The sequence below is a fragment of the Lynx canadensis genome, chromosome B3, assembly GCF_007474595.2.
Source record: "Lynx canadensis isolate LIC74 chromosome B3, mLynCan4.pri.v2, whole genome shotgun sequence".
Lineage (NCBI taxonomy): Eukaryota > Metazoa > Chordata > Mammalia > Carnivora > Felidae > Lynx > Lynx canadensis.
Genome location: NC_044308.2, coordinates 111,309,118 through 111,323,335, shown reverse-complemented (window position 1 = coordinate 111,323,335; position 14,218 = coordinate 111,309,118). Strand labels below are relative to the sequence as shown.

The 14,218-nt window shown below is 43.9% G+C and overlaps 1 long non-coding RNA gene across 1 annotated transcript; it reads right to left on the bottom strand.

The window, feature by feature from the left end:
* Positions 1 to 9,808: 9,808 nt before the first annotated feature.
* LOC115516575 lies at positions 9,809 to 13,825 on the bottom strand. Its single transcript, XR_003969588.1, has 2 exons — positions 13,595 to 13,825; positions 9,809 to 10,094 (listed from the first exon to the last, which is right to left on the bottom strand). It is a non-coding gene; the product is annotated as an uncharacterized LOC115516575 (long non-coding RNA).
* Positions 13,826 to 14,218: the final 393 nt, after the last annotated feature.

Below are 14,218 nucleotides of genomic sequence, written 5' to 3'. Positions count from 1 at the left end.
TGACCTGAGTCAAAGTTGGATGCTTAACCAACTGAGCCACCCAAGTGCCCCAAAGTCCATGTTTTTAGTATGGAAATCCAACTGTTACAGCATCATCTGTTGAAAAGCCTATCGTCCCATAGAAGTGAGTTGGCCATACTGTCAAAAATTACTTAGCCATAAAAATATAGGTCTTTTGCTAGACCTTCTTTTAGTTTTGATGTATATACCTATCCTTACCCCAATACCCTAGCTCCTCAATTGCTGTAGCTTTAAAGTAAGTAAGTTTTGAACACAGACAGCTTGAGTTCCCTCATTTTGTTCTTCTTTTCCAATATTGTTTTGGTTATTCTAGATGCTTTGCTTTCTTATACACTTTATACACTTTAGAACTGGTTTCCATACACACACACACACACACACACACACACACACACACACACCTACTAGGACTTTGGGATTTCACTGAGCTAGGTAGGTATAAAAGGAAAAACCCAATTCTTCTACTATGTCTTTCTTCCCTGTGAGTCTACTTTACACAGAACACTTCATGTCTGACACTTCTGGTCACCAAATGTGTGGGTTTTTTTCCCCACAATAACAAGCAAGTCTTGGATACCAGCAGAGTATCCTACAATTTAACTCAATTCTGACCCTACCTACCTGGAGATAACATCAGGTAAGGGCTCAATCTCACAAGACTGCCCCCCCTTTAGATGCCAGTTAAAACCTGTGCTTCTTAGTGACCACTATGAATCAGAGCTTCCAAAGACCCCTTCTTCAGGTTCGATTAATTTGCTAGAACTCAGGGAAACACTTACTTACATTTACCAGTTTATTAAAGCAGACAGATGAACATCCAGATGAAGAGATACTTGGCACAAGATGTGAGAGGGTCCTGAGGGCAGGAGATTCTGTCTTCATGAAGTTGGGATGTGTCACCCTCCTAGCATGGACGTGTTGGCCAGCTTAGAAGCCCTTCAGACTCCATACTATTGGGATTTTATGGAGGCTTCCTCACATAGGTATGCTCAATCATTAACTGTTTCTAGCCTGTCTCCCCTCTCTGGAGGACAAGGGATAGGGCTAAAAATCCAAGCTTCTAATCAGGGCTTGGTCCTTCCGGTGACCAGCCCCCACCCGGGAGACCACCCAGAATTGCCTCATCAGAACAGACAATGCTCCCAGTTTTCTTATCACTTAGGAAATTACAAGGATTTTAAGAGCTCTATGCCAGGAACCAGGATGAATTCCAAATACATATTTCTTATTATAAATTACAAAAACATGCTTCACTTCAGTTTGTTTCTCTGCTTGTGTACCAATCCTCTCCAGCTTCTTTCCTGTCACAAAAGGAAGGATTTCTCCACATTTTGAGGGCTAACTCCTCTGCCAAACTTTTGATTTCATCTCAGTCTGGCTTATCTGTCCTTTTGTTCTTTCTCCAACATTCCAAGCCCTCCTTCACCAGTGGCTCCTGCCCTGTCTTCACACTTTCCTGTGTGTGTGTGTGTGTGTGTGTGTGTGTGTGTTCTTTTTAATCTTGAATTAAATTCAGGGGTGCCTGGGTGGCTCAGTCAGTTAAGCACCCGACTCTTGATTTCATCTCAGGTCATCATCTCATGGCTCATGAGTTCGAGCCCCGCACTGGGCTCCGTGCTGAACCTGCTTGGTATTCTCTCTCTCTGCCTCTCCTCCACCTCTCCTTCGCTCATGCTCATGCTCTCTCTCAAATTTTGAATTTGAATTATTTATTCAAAAATAAATAAATAAATAAAATTTTTTTACAATCTTGAATTAAATTCAAATGACCTTTAGTACCCTTCCACCCCTGTCTTCCCCTTCCAGATTCTCTCTGGTCACATATAACTGCTGCCTTCCCTTCCCACATGTCTGCTTATTTCTTTAAACCTTGTAGTAGAGGGTCAACCTTCTATCAGTTTCCAGAAGTTCTCAATTATGAATTCCAATCTACCAGAGCCAATGATTCACCCATCTTCAGGTTCTCCTGTCTGTGGTGCTGTGCTCCGGTGACTTTCTCTGTCTCCTTGGTGGCCCTCTCTCTGCCTGTGACTGCTTCTCCTTCCTTTATAGCCATTCCTGCCATTGTTAGGTGGCTTCAAGAGAGACTAGAAGCCATCAGACAAATACCCCCAACTTCCCACCTGCAGATCTGAAAAACCATCAATTTCCTGGTCAAAATGGAACATTTGTCTCTTCCTTGACCCACAGCAGTTGCTCCAACTTGAAGGAAATCCCATCTTTTCCCACCTTCTCAGGGACCTCTCTCTAACAATTAGCTTCACTTGTTCTTGAATCTTAAACCTCTGCTCTGCTGTTCTTTCTCAACATCACGAAAACACTGTCTCCATCTCTTTTTTTAAAAATAGCCTTATTTTCACTTCCTCTTATACCTAGTTTACAGCGAAACTTTCTAAAAGAGTTGTGTGCGCCCACTGTCTTCTCTTACATCCTTTTTGGTCACTCTTCAGTCTTCTAAAATGAGACCTTTGTTTCCAGTGTGTCAGTAGAAAAACCTCACCAAGGTTGCCAATGATCTCCTTGTTGTGAAAATCCCTTGGACCTTTGTGGCCCCTTGACTTATTCTTGATAGCGTTGACATGGTTCACCACTTCCTCCTCCTCCTGCATCCCCCCTCCCATGACAGCTTCCTCTCTGCACCATGGACAAGTGTCTCCTTTGGATTCTGTCCTGGGCTTCCTTCTTTTCTCAGTTTCCCTGAGTGATCTCACCTATTCCTTCACTCCACGACTATTTATTTAAAAATTATTTTTCATTTTATTTATCTGAGAGACAGAGAGAGGGTGTGCACATAGGAAAGAAGGGACAAGAGGGGGAGAGACAGAATCTTAAGCAGGCTCCACACTCAGCTCATCCCATGACCCTGGGATCATGACCTGAGGCAAAACCAAGACTCAGACACTCAACCAACTGAGCCACCTAGGCACCCCCACAAGTATTTATTGAGCACCCACTGTAAGTCAGGCACTGATCTAAGCCCTAAAGATACACGAGTGCCTGCTCTCATGGACTTGACAGTTGCCAGTGGTATCAATTCCATCTGGATACTGATGACATATAAATTGGCCTCTAGCCCAGATATCTCTCTTTTGTCTACTTGGTCTGCTTGGCTATTCCACATACATCTCACATTCAGTATTTCCAAAGCTAAAATTTCTATCCTCAGCCCACCTCCAGACCAGCTCCTCTTCCTATCTCAGTCATACAAGCCACAAAGTGCTCATCATCTTTGTTTACTATTGTTGATTCTTCACTTTCCTTCTCCTCCTAATATAATTTATAAGCAAGTCCTATCAATTATACCTTCTAATCATCTGAGGTGCCTCTGGAATCCATTCACTGATCTTCATGCCCAACACCATTGCTCTAGTTTAGGCCAACATCCCTGCCCCTTTGATTCCCAACAGGTCCCTCCAGTCTTGATCATCTCCTCACCCCACCCCATCTTCGATCCATTGTCTGCACTATGGCCAGAGTCATTTTCTAGTGTAACTCTGATCACAAGACCTCCCTGCTTAAAATTCCTCGTTGCCTTTAAAATAGAAGCTGACCCCTTTAACATGGCCCAGAGAGCTCCTGCCTACCTCTCCATCCCATCTTTTCCTACTACCCTCCTCCATCTCAACTCTCTTGCCACACAGACTTTCTCTCCCAGGGCCTGGGTATGCCATGGTCCCCCACACCTCCTAGACTTCAGAAGTGCTCCACTGCTAGCCTGAAACCCTTCAACACTCAGAAGCCCACCCCTTCACCTAGCTAACTGCTACCTACTCCAGTCTCAGTTTAAATGTTACTTCCAGAACACTTTCCTTAAAATCTCTAGTCTGTATTTCAGTGCCATCCTGTCCTATCCATCATAGGATGATTTTTTTTATTTCTTTTGTTGTTCTCTGTGCCCTTTCTCCTCCCCTATTGGACTCTAAGCAACAGGAAGGTAGCGACAAGGTCTATGTCACACATGTCGTGTTGTATTCCCGACTTTTAGAAAGTACCAGTCAACACATATTTGTCAAATGAATGAATAATTTCTTGCCCTTCTCCTTCTGCCTTCTAAATACAGACATTGTTTAAGATTCATGTCTCTGAGCTTTGCTCAATTTTCTTCTTTCTCGCTGATTCCTATGACTTCAATGATCAGGTCTGCGTGAAGAAGTCTCAAATCTACCCACATGCTGGATATCTCTGAGCACCAAGTCTGCATTTCCAACGTTATGCTAGACATTCATGCCTGTAGGGTTTTTTCATCACCTCAGATAAAGGATATAAAACATTAAAAGCATGAAGGATATATATTCAAGGATGTGTAATGTAACACTGTCTATAATATTGAAAAATTGGAAGCAACACAAATACCCATCAAGAGAGAATTGGGCAAATAAATTCCAATCCTACTGTAGAGCCTTAGAAAGACTAAAAAGATTTATATACTGACATGAAAAGATGTCCTTGATATACTGTTAAGTAAAAAAGCAGGTTTCAGAATGATATAGTTTTGTTTCATCTTATTCAATTATTCAACATGCATAGATCGAGCATCTACTACGTGCCAGTGTCTATTCCAGGTGCTAGGGGTGTACAAAGACCAAGACAATGTCTTTGCATTTACAGAGCTTTCAAGACAGACAATAAACCAATTAAACATATATGAAATGTCAGGTGATGATAAGTGCTATGAAGAAATAGCATTTGGGGCACCTGTCTGGCTCATTCAGTAGGATATGTGACTCTTGATCTCAGGATCATGAGTTCAAGTCCCATGTTGGGCATGGATCCTACTAAAAAAAAAAAAGAAGAAGAAGGAGAAGGAGACAGAGAAGGAGAAGGAGGAGAAAAAGAAGAAGGAGAAGGAGAAGAAAGAAAAGAAAACAAATAGTGTTATGAGACGTGCTATTTTAGGTGGGTGGTCAGGGAGGGCCCTTCTGAAACAGTGACAGTTGAGCAGAATCCTGAAAAGAGTGAGGGCAGGAATCTTGTGAATATTTGAGGAAAGGACATTCCAATCAGAAGCTCAGCCACCATGAGGCCTGTCATAGTAGCAAATTTAGGTGGCCCTAGAAATAGCCAGGAGACTTGTGCAGCTGGGACAAGTAAGGGGAGGAGAGTAATAGGACATGGGGCCACACAGCCAACCTGGACCCAGGCCCAGGCTCTGGAGTCAATTCTAAGTGTGATGGAAAGTCAGTCTTTGGAGATGTGTCTGTTACAACATGTCGGTGTCTCATTGAAAAAAGTTAGAAAAATATATACCAACTGTTATCAGAAAATATTTCTGGGACATGGGATTACAGGACACTTTCATTTTTCAAAACCATACCCTGTTGTGTTTGAATATTTTATAGTGAGTGTATATTAATTCAGTAATCAGAAAAGGAAATGATGATTTAAAACATTTGTGCATACCCTTGACTCATCAACTCCCTTTCAAGATAAACATCCTTTTAAAAAGTTAAATTCATAAAAATGTATGTATAAGGATGTTCATTAGGGTGTTTGGGTGGCGCGGTCAGTTAAGTGTCTGACTTCAGCTCAGGTCATGATCTCATGGTTTGTGAGTTCGAGCCCTGCATCAGGCTCTGTGTTGACAGCTCAGAGCCTGGAACCTGCTTCAGATTCTGTGTCTCCCCCTCTCTCTGCCCCTCCCCGACTCATGCTCTGTCTGTCTCTCTCAAAAATAAATAAACATTAATTTTTTTTTTTTAAAAAGGATGTTCATTATAGTGTTATTTACCAAAAACTGGAAATAACTTAAATGTTCAACAATAGAGAAGTGCTTGACTAAATTATGGTAAATTATACAATGAAATAGGATTCCCTGACAAAGTACATCAGAGAATATCACCCCAGGCTCAAAGCCTAGTTCAATACTCAACTCTGAAATCTTTTCTGGACACATCTGCCTAAAATGACCTCTTCCTCCTTGAACCTTATTTGTGCCTATTGTCTATTGCACTCTTCTGGCCCTTCCCACATACTATTACATTATGGAACAACAAATTTAGTCCACACTTGGCTCACCATAAGCTTTGCTAATGGAAGGAGAGTAGGCAGAACAATTCCAAACAAAAGATAATTCATTCCTTTATAAACACATCACACCATTTATTTTGCAGTAGATTCACCATTCTAATTAGGTTTCCTTATGCTAATATGAAAAGTAATGAGCTTCTCCCAACACATACACAGGTGGCAAAGACCAGAGACCCAGAAAAAGACTAAAGAGTGAAGTTCTTCTGGGTGGGCCCCCGGAGTCGACAACCAGCCCTGGGGTCCAGAGTGTTGTCAGGGCCCTTCCCCTACACAATCACCATGCCCAAATCACTGAGAGACTGGAATGCACCCTTCTCCTCAGGTTTTTGTGCCCTGGGTTCTGGGCTTGCAAGGCTGGGCTACCTGAGCTCAGTGATGAGCCCCCGTATGTGTGTGTGTGTGTGTGTGTGTGTGTGTGTGTGTGTGTGTGTTTCTCCTGGCCTGGCCTAGCCTTGGAGCAGTGAAATAGCCCCTACTGAGTCATGGCAGGGGGAGAGGGCTTCTTCCACCAATCTGTGTGGCCTCACAGCTGACTTAGCAGCTCCCACAGAGGCGAGGACACAGTCTTTCCACCCACCCCACAGTGGGCAGGGTGGGAAGGGGGCAGGACTGCCCTCAAGAAAAAGGAGCCACAGTAACTCGCTTATCCCACAGCCATCCCAAACTTTCTTTTGTGTGACATGAGGGCATACTGGGGAAGCCTCTTCCTCCTGGCAGCCCTGAGAGGCAGGCAGGATTTACTACCAGGTAGGGCATTTGAAGGGGTCTGTCCATAATACCCCTGTTTCCTGCCCAGGCTTCTGCCAACTGACAACTCATGGGTTACACAGGAGTTAACCAATTGAGGGCATATTTATTCCTGCTGAGCCCTGGCAATGGTGGTTGTGTTTTTCTTAGGGTTGCCTAATTGTTGTTGTTGTTGTTGTTTTGTTTTTTGTTTTGTTTTGTTTTGTTTTTTGTTTTGTTTTTTAGGGCTGCCTAATTCTGAAGCCCAGAAAGGTCCTCTACATGGATGGTTAGTCTCTTAAACTTTTTATTGATCCCAAAATGAGTGGTTGGGTGCCCTGTTCAACACCCTGTGCACTAACTCACCAGCTCTTGTTATGAAAAAGAAGGGGAAGATATTTGGGGTTTGTGGATTTTTGTTTTAGGGGGTTGTTTGCCTTTGAAAATTCCCAGGAGAAAAAAAAAATCTATTGCTACAATGAATCTTCTTCCTTTGCCTCTCTCCCCCCACCCTCTTCTCTCAATCCCTCCTTTCCCTTCTCACATTCCTACCTCTCCTTCCCCATTTGCCAGTTCAGCCCAGAAGTTCTCTCTCCCCCCTCCGGGCTTCCTATCTCACCTCCCCACCCAGACAGGAGATGGGGGTGGTTCTAACAGGAGAGGAGGAGCTATAATGCCCCACAGATCCAAGGAACCAGCACTCTTGTCTCTTGTCACCTGACTTGGGCACCATCCCATGGTCGCAACTCCCTCTGAATAGAAAGAATTCTAAATTATTTTAAACTCCTTAAGAAGGCAGAGTTCACAGCCCCACTGGCTGAAGCACAATCAATCCTTTCCATGAGCCAACATGGTGCCTCTCACAGTGGGATCTGGGAGGCCAGAGCTAAAACAAAACAGAACAAAACAAAACAAAACAAAACAAACAATCCCTCCCTCCATATAAAAACAAAACAAAACAAAACCAAAAAACCCTCATTCCAGAGTCCCTTTGTTCAGCTAAACAAAGATTTAGGTGCCAGGCTCTATGCCTGGGCAGAAACCCAAAGGTAGAGACATCTTGCTCCGAGGGAGTTCAGTCTGGCTTCTCATAGCTAGACTTTTCTGGCGCACACCTGGTCACTGGCCAGCAGCATGAAACCACCTTCCTGCCTCAGCCTCCGATAGACATGGCAATTCTGCTTTCTTGCAGAGTCATAGGATCTGTAGACATCCCAGTAACAGAGATGGAAACTGAGGTCCAGAAAGGAGAAACATCCCGAGCAGGTCACACAGCTGGTGGCTGTGTTGGGCCTGGGCCGGGGCCCGTTTCCTGTTTCCCCGACATCACCCTGCCTCCTGGGCATTCCTTTGAGCCGATGAGCCAGGCAGAATCCATGACAGCTGGCTGCTTCTGGGTTTGGCCTGATTGTACCCTCCCCTTGGAAGTTGTCCAGATAAACTTCCCAGCATGCCGAGAGGCTCAGCAACTCCCAACTTGGAAGGACAGGAGTTCTCTGTGAGGACCAGAGCCAGAGAAACTCAGTCAAGTTAGCACTGATAGTGTTTTTTGGTTATGTATACAGATACATAAATATTAGACCATGGTTAATGTACTGCACTGAACCAGCAAAATAAATGTGTTTTGAGATGTGCTCAAAACTTTGAAAGGCACTGATGTAGTTAGAGAGTGATTCGTCCAAAGGGAAGCAGCCATTCCTGGAAGAATCAAAACTGGAATCCAAGCGTCACTGGCCAATGCTCCCTCTGTCATACCACACTGCTTCATGTAGTTAGGAAACATTAATTCCATTTCTTAGAGGAGAGAAGAGTAGAAAAGAGATGGGTTATCCCGGTCAAGTCAGTTCCTCCTGAGTCAGGATATGGCCACCTCATGACATTCTTCTTTTGTCAGACTAACCATTCCCCCTGCCTCAAGTTCTGACTCACTATATGGTATTGCTATGGGTTAAGTGCTTTGCATAAATGATTTTGGTTAATTCATGCATCAAGCAAATGAAGCAGACATTAATGCCGCTGTTTTCCAGATGACAAAAATGAAGCTCTGAGTTAAGCAAAACACACCCGAAGACACAGAGGTGGTAGTGGTAAACGCAGGATTCCAACTCATGCCTGCTGAATTCCAGTGCCCGAGTCCTTCACCCCATATTTCTGACCCCAGATTGTGTGGGTTTCCCACAGCAAGTAATTCTCCAGTTCTCTGGGGATATCAACTGGGTGTCCTATAATTCAATTCAATTCTAACTCTCACTACCCAGGTCAAGTACTCCGTCCCACAAGACATCCCCCCACCTCAGATGCTACTCACAAGTAAAGGGTCCCCAGGTGACCCACACTTCTGCCCATGTGGCAACAAATCAGAGGTTCCCATAACCCTCGATTTCAAGAACTTGCTGTAATAGCTCACAGAGCTCAGGGAAACACTTTAGGTACTATTAAGGGTTTATTATGAAAGATACAAATGGATAACCAGATAAGAGGGATGTAGAGCGAGGTCCAGATCTGTCCTGAGTGTGACACCCTCCTGGCACCCTCCTGGCACCCTCCTGGAACCTGGAGCCTGGATTCACCAACCCGGAATCTCTCTGAACCCGCTCATTTAGAGTTTTTATGGTTCCATTACATAAGCATGCTTGATTAAATCATTGACCTTTGGTGGATAACTCAGTTTCCAGCCCCCGGGCTCCTGGAGGTCACGAGTGGGGCTGAAAATTCTGACCCTCTGATCACATGGTCAGCTTCTGGGGTTTGCAGCCTCCGCCCTGCAGGTGTCACCTCATTAGCATAACTCAGCTGTGGTTGGATGGGGCTTATTATAAATAACAAAAGACTCTCCTGCCACCCCCATCACTCAGGGAATTTACAAAGCTTTTTAGGAGCTCTATCCCAGGAACTGGGGATGAAGACCAAGTATAAATTTCTGGTTATGTTGTAGCCTGGTGCAGGTGTGCAAGAGCGCGTGGCTCCAGGGGTCCCAAACAGACCAGGTTCGGCCACTCTTCTGCTGACAAAATCCAAAGGCAGAGAGACAAGCAGTGGTGAAACAAGAAAGGAATTTATTTCAGCAAGGCCAGCACCGGGAAGACTGTGGACTAGAGTCTCAAAGACTGTCTCCAAAGTGCCGAAAACACTTCCAGGTTTATATGAGGAAAATGTGGAGCAAAGGTCGGTGGGAATGTGCAGGCGGGCAGTAAAGGTCAGGTCGGCCATTGTCTTGGGGTCAGGCATGCAGGGTCTTGCTGGTTCAGTGCGGTACTTAACTGCTGGAGGGGGTAGTTTAGTTTTCTATCAAGGGATGCCTTGCCCACAGAGTCTTTTGCCTGAGTTAAAAGATAAGCCACAAAGAAGAACTTAATCAATTAGAAAGTACAGACTGAGGTCAAAATGGAGTTAGTTGAAGTCCTCTTTCAATATTACAAATATCACAGCTGTTAACTACTAAGTGCACTGTGCCTCACAGAAAATTTCTCTGCACAAACTCAGACTTTGTGGCTGGGAAATGTCCTGGATTGGGGGGAATCTACCCACAGATGGTAATACATAGCTAATATTTATTGAGCATTTATTCTATGCTGACCACGGTGACGGGCACTTTACATTCATTACCTCATCAAATCTTCACAACCCTATGAGAGTAAATACTAGTATTATCTGCAATTTACAGATAGGAAAACTGAACCTCAGAGGGAGGTCATCAAGAAATAACTTATTTGAGATTATGCTGGAAATTCGAGGATATGTCACTATTAAATAATCCGTTCATATAAAGCACCATTTGAACGGGTCTAACGAGAAAAACATGTGATTTCACCCTAAATGATAAATAAGCTTCCGACGAAATCCAAAAAGTGGTGCAACCATCGTGGAAAACACCGTGGCAATTCCTGAAAAGGCTAAAGATAAGATCCAGTAATTCCACTCTTCGTATAGACTCAAGAAATCAAAACACCCAGGGGTGCCTGCGTGGCTCAGTCGGTTAAGTGTCCGACTTCAGCTCAGGTCATGTTCACACGGCTCATGAGTGTGAGCCCTGCGTCGGGCTGGGAACCTGGAACCTGGAGCCTGGAGCCTGCTTCAGATTCTGTCTCCCTCTCTCTCTGCTCCTCCCCAGCTCATGTTCTGTCTCTCTCTCTCTCTCCTTCAAAAATAAATAAACATTAAAAGAAAATTAAAAAAAAAGAAATCAAAACATACAACCACACAAAAACTTGAACAAAGATGTTCATAGAAGCATTATTCATAACAGCCAAAATGTCAAAACAATCTAAATGTCCACCAACAGATGACTGGGTAAGCAAACTGGGAGATCACCATGTAGCAGACTATTATTTGTATATAAAAAGGAATGAAGTTCTGAGACACAGTACAACACGGATGAACCTTGAACGCGTTATGCCAAGTGAAAGAAGCTGGTCAAAAAAGACCACATATTGTATGATTCCATTTATATGAAATACCCAAAATAGACAAATTCATATGGACAGAAAGTGGATCAGTGGTTGTCTGGGGCCGGAACAGGCATGAAGCCTGCCGCAGAATGAGAAATGACTGCTAATGAGTATAGGGTTTCTTTCTGGGATGCTAAAAATACTCTAAAATTAGATTGTGGTGATGGGTTTGTACGACTCTGATTGTACTGAAAACCACTCAACCGTGTGAACTTTAAATAGGTGAATTTTATGGCATTTGAAAGCTATCACAATAAAACATTTAAAAGGAGAAGAAGGGCGCCCGGCTGGCTCAGTGGGAAGAGCATGTGACTCAACGTCCAGGTCTTGAGTTCGAACCACACATTGGGCGGAGAGATTACTTTTAAAAAGAGAGAAAGAGAGATAGAGAGAAGAAAAAGGAAGAAAAGACAAAGAAGCAATCCAGCTCCCCTACTGAAAAGACCAAATGAAGAGGCCCCATGGAGAGAAGAGGACCTAGAACTACATGTGGAAGGAGAGAGGCCTTCCCAGTATCCAAATCAAGCCTTTTTTTTTTTTTTAAGCTGTATTTATTTATTTTGAGAGAGAGAGAGCAGGGGAGGTGCAGAGAGAGGGAGAGAGAGAATCCCAAGCAGGGTCTGCACTACCAGTGTGGAGCCCGACTGGGGGCTCAGAACTCACTAATGGTGAGATCACAACCTGAGCTGAAATCAAGAGTCCAACGCTTAACTGACTGAGCCACTCAGGCACCCCCAAATCAAGCCTTTTTAAACAACTCCAGCCCCAGCCGCCCAGCACTGCAACCATACAGGAGGACCCAAGCAAAAATAGCAAAACTGCCCAGCTGAGTCAAATCTACACACGGAACTGTGGAAGCTAATAAAACTAATCTTATTTTAAGCCACTAAATTTCAGGGTGGTTTGTTATCCATCCATAGATAACCGAAACAGCCACTTGGGAAAAGGTATCACGGACTCCAAATGGGGCAGAGATCCGAATGCCAAACCTGAAACACGAGTACTAGAAGAAAACACGGGCACTACCTTCTACAACCTGTGTATCGGGAAAATCTTTCTAATTATGTCTCCAAATGAAGATGCAATAAAAGACTGATACATTTAATTACTTAAAAAAATTTAAGGTTTCGCAGGGCAAACAAATCAACAAAATCAAAAATCAAATGACACATTTATAGAACAGATTTACATCACAATCCCACAGATAAGGGATCAAAATCTCTAATATATCAATGGTTTTTTCAATTGAGGGAAAAGGATCAAAAATCCTCCAGAAGAATGGGCAAAATTAACAACAGTAAAAAGATACAAAACTGATCCTGAAACAGGAACAAATGTTCAACCTCATTCATAATAAGGGAAAGGCAAATTAAAACCATACTAAGATAGCATTTCTCCCCCATCAGATGGGCAAAAATTTAAAATCCTGACAATATTTTCTGCTGATGAAACAGGCACTTATCTATTGCCAATGAGAATGAAAAATGGTACAATTGAGGGGCATCTGGATGGCTCAGTCAGTTAAGTGTCCAACTTTGGCTCAGGTCATGATCTCACAGTTTGTGAGACTGATCCCTCCATCAGACTAGGCTCTCTGCTGTTAGCATGGAGCCCACTTGGGATCCTCTGTCCCCGTCTCTGCCCCTCCCACACTCGTTCTCTCTCTCTCAAAATAGGTAAATAAACTTAAAAAAAAAAAAAAAGATACAACTCCTATGCAGAGGAATTTGGCAATATGTAACAAACCAGGATACAGTCACTCTTTGACAAAATCGTCCCACTCCTAGGAATTTACCCTGAAGGTACACGTCCAACAATTTAAAAACTATTCATGTACTAGGTTGTTCATGCAACATTATTTGTAATTTCAAAAAATATACATATATTAATACCTTAAATACCCAGACATGGAAGATTGGTTACATAAACGATGACATCTGGTTGGAGTACTATAGAGTACTGTTTTTAAAAAATGTGGTAAACTCTACGACCTGATTTCCAGAATATAGTAAATGAAAAATGCAAAGTGCAAACAATTGTAAATAATATACTTTTGCACAGAAGACCAAAGGGAATAAGAAAACATAAGTGTTAAATTTTGAAAAGCGAAAAAAAGAAAACCACACACACACACACACACACACACACACACACACATCAAAAGCAAATCGGAAAACCATGAAGTGGAATACCTACAAGGGGTGGGGGATACCGGGTAAAGGGGGGGGGGGTGAGGACGCCTCTCTGGGTATACCTTTGTGGACAGTTTTTATTCTTGCGAAGTAGGTTAATGTGCTACATATTTAAACAAATGAATTAAATAAAGGACAGGAGGAAGGAACACAAGCAAGGGCAAATAAACCCAGACGCACCTGTTACCCGCTCTCTCGGTTCCAAACCACCCTTTTCTACTCTGCCCCTGATGCTGGAGCCGAGGCTCTGCAAAGCACATTTCCGCCGCGCCTGCTGCGTCTGGGAGCCGGTGGCAGGCCGGAGCGGGGGCTGCGGGGCTGCGGGGCTGGAGGAGGGAGAAAGGGGCCGGTCCTTCCCGCTTGCCCCGGGCCGCTGCCCTTCCAGGGGCGCCTCGCCCCGGCCGCCGGTCACCCTGCTCACAGCAGCAGCCAGATGCAGCTCACGGTTTTCCCAAAGGTCTCATTACAGCACTGCAGACTCACCGGCACGGACCGGAAGTACCCCTCTCGGAGCTCTGGTTTCCAGCCCGAAGGGCCCCTTCCTCTGCACCCACGGAAACCACCCCTCAGGGAGCACCTTTTCCTCAGAGGGGGTCTGAGACTCCACAGCTCCCTTCTGAGTTTCTAAGTTTTAAAAATTCAAACTACTTCCTTTTGTCCTCTCAACCCTAAGCGATTATCTCAGAAGAATGAAATTTTGAGTGAATTTTTTTCTTTTTGCTTTTCTACCGTTTCTAAATATCTAAGCAATGAACATGCGCTACCTTTATAACAAGAGAAAGAACGATGCCCTATATTTGCGTG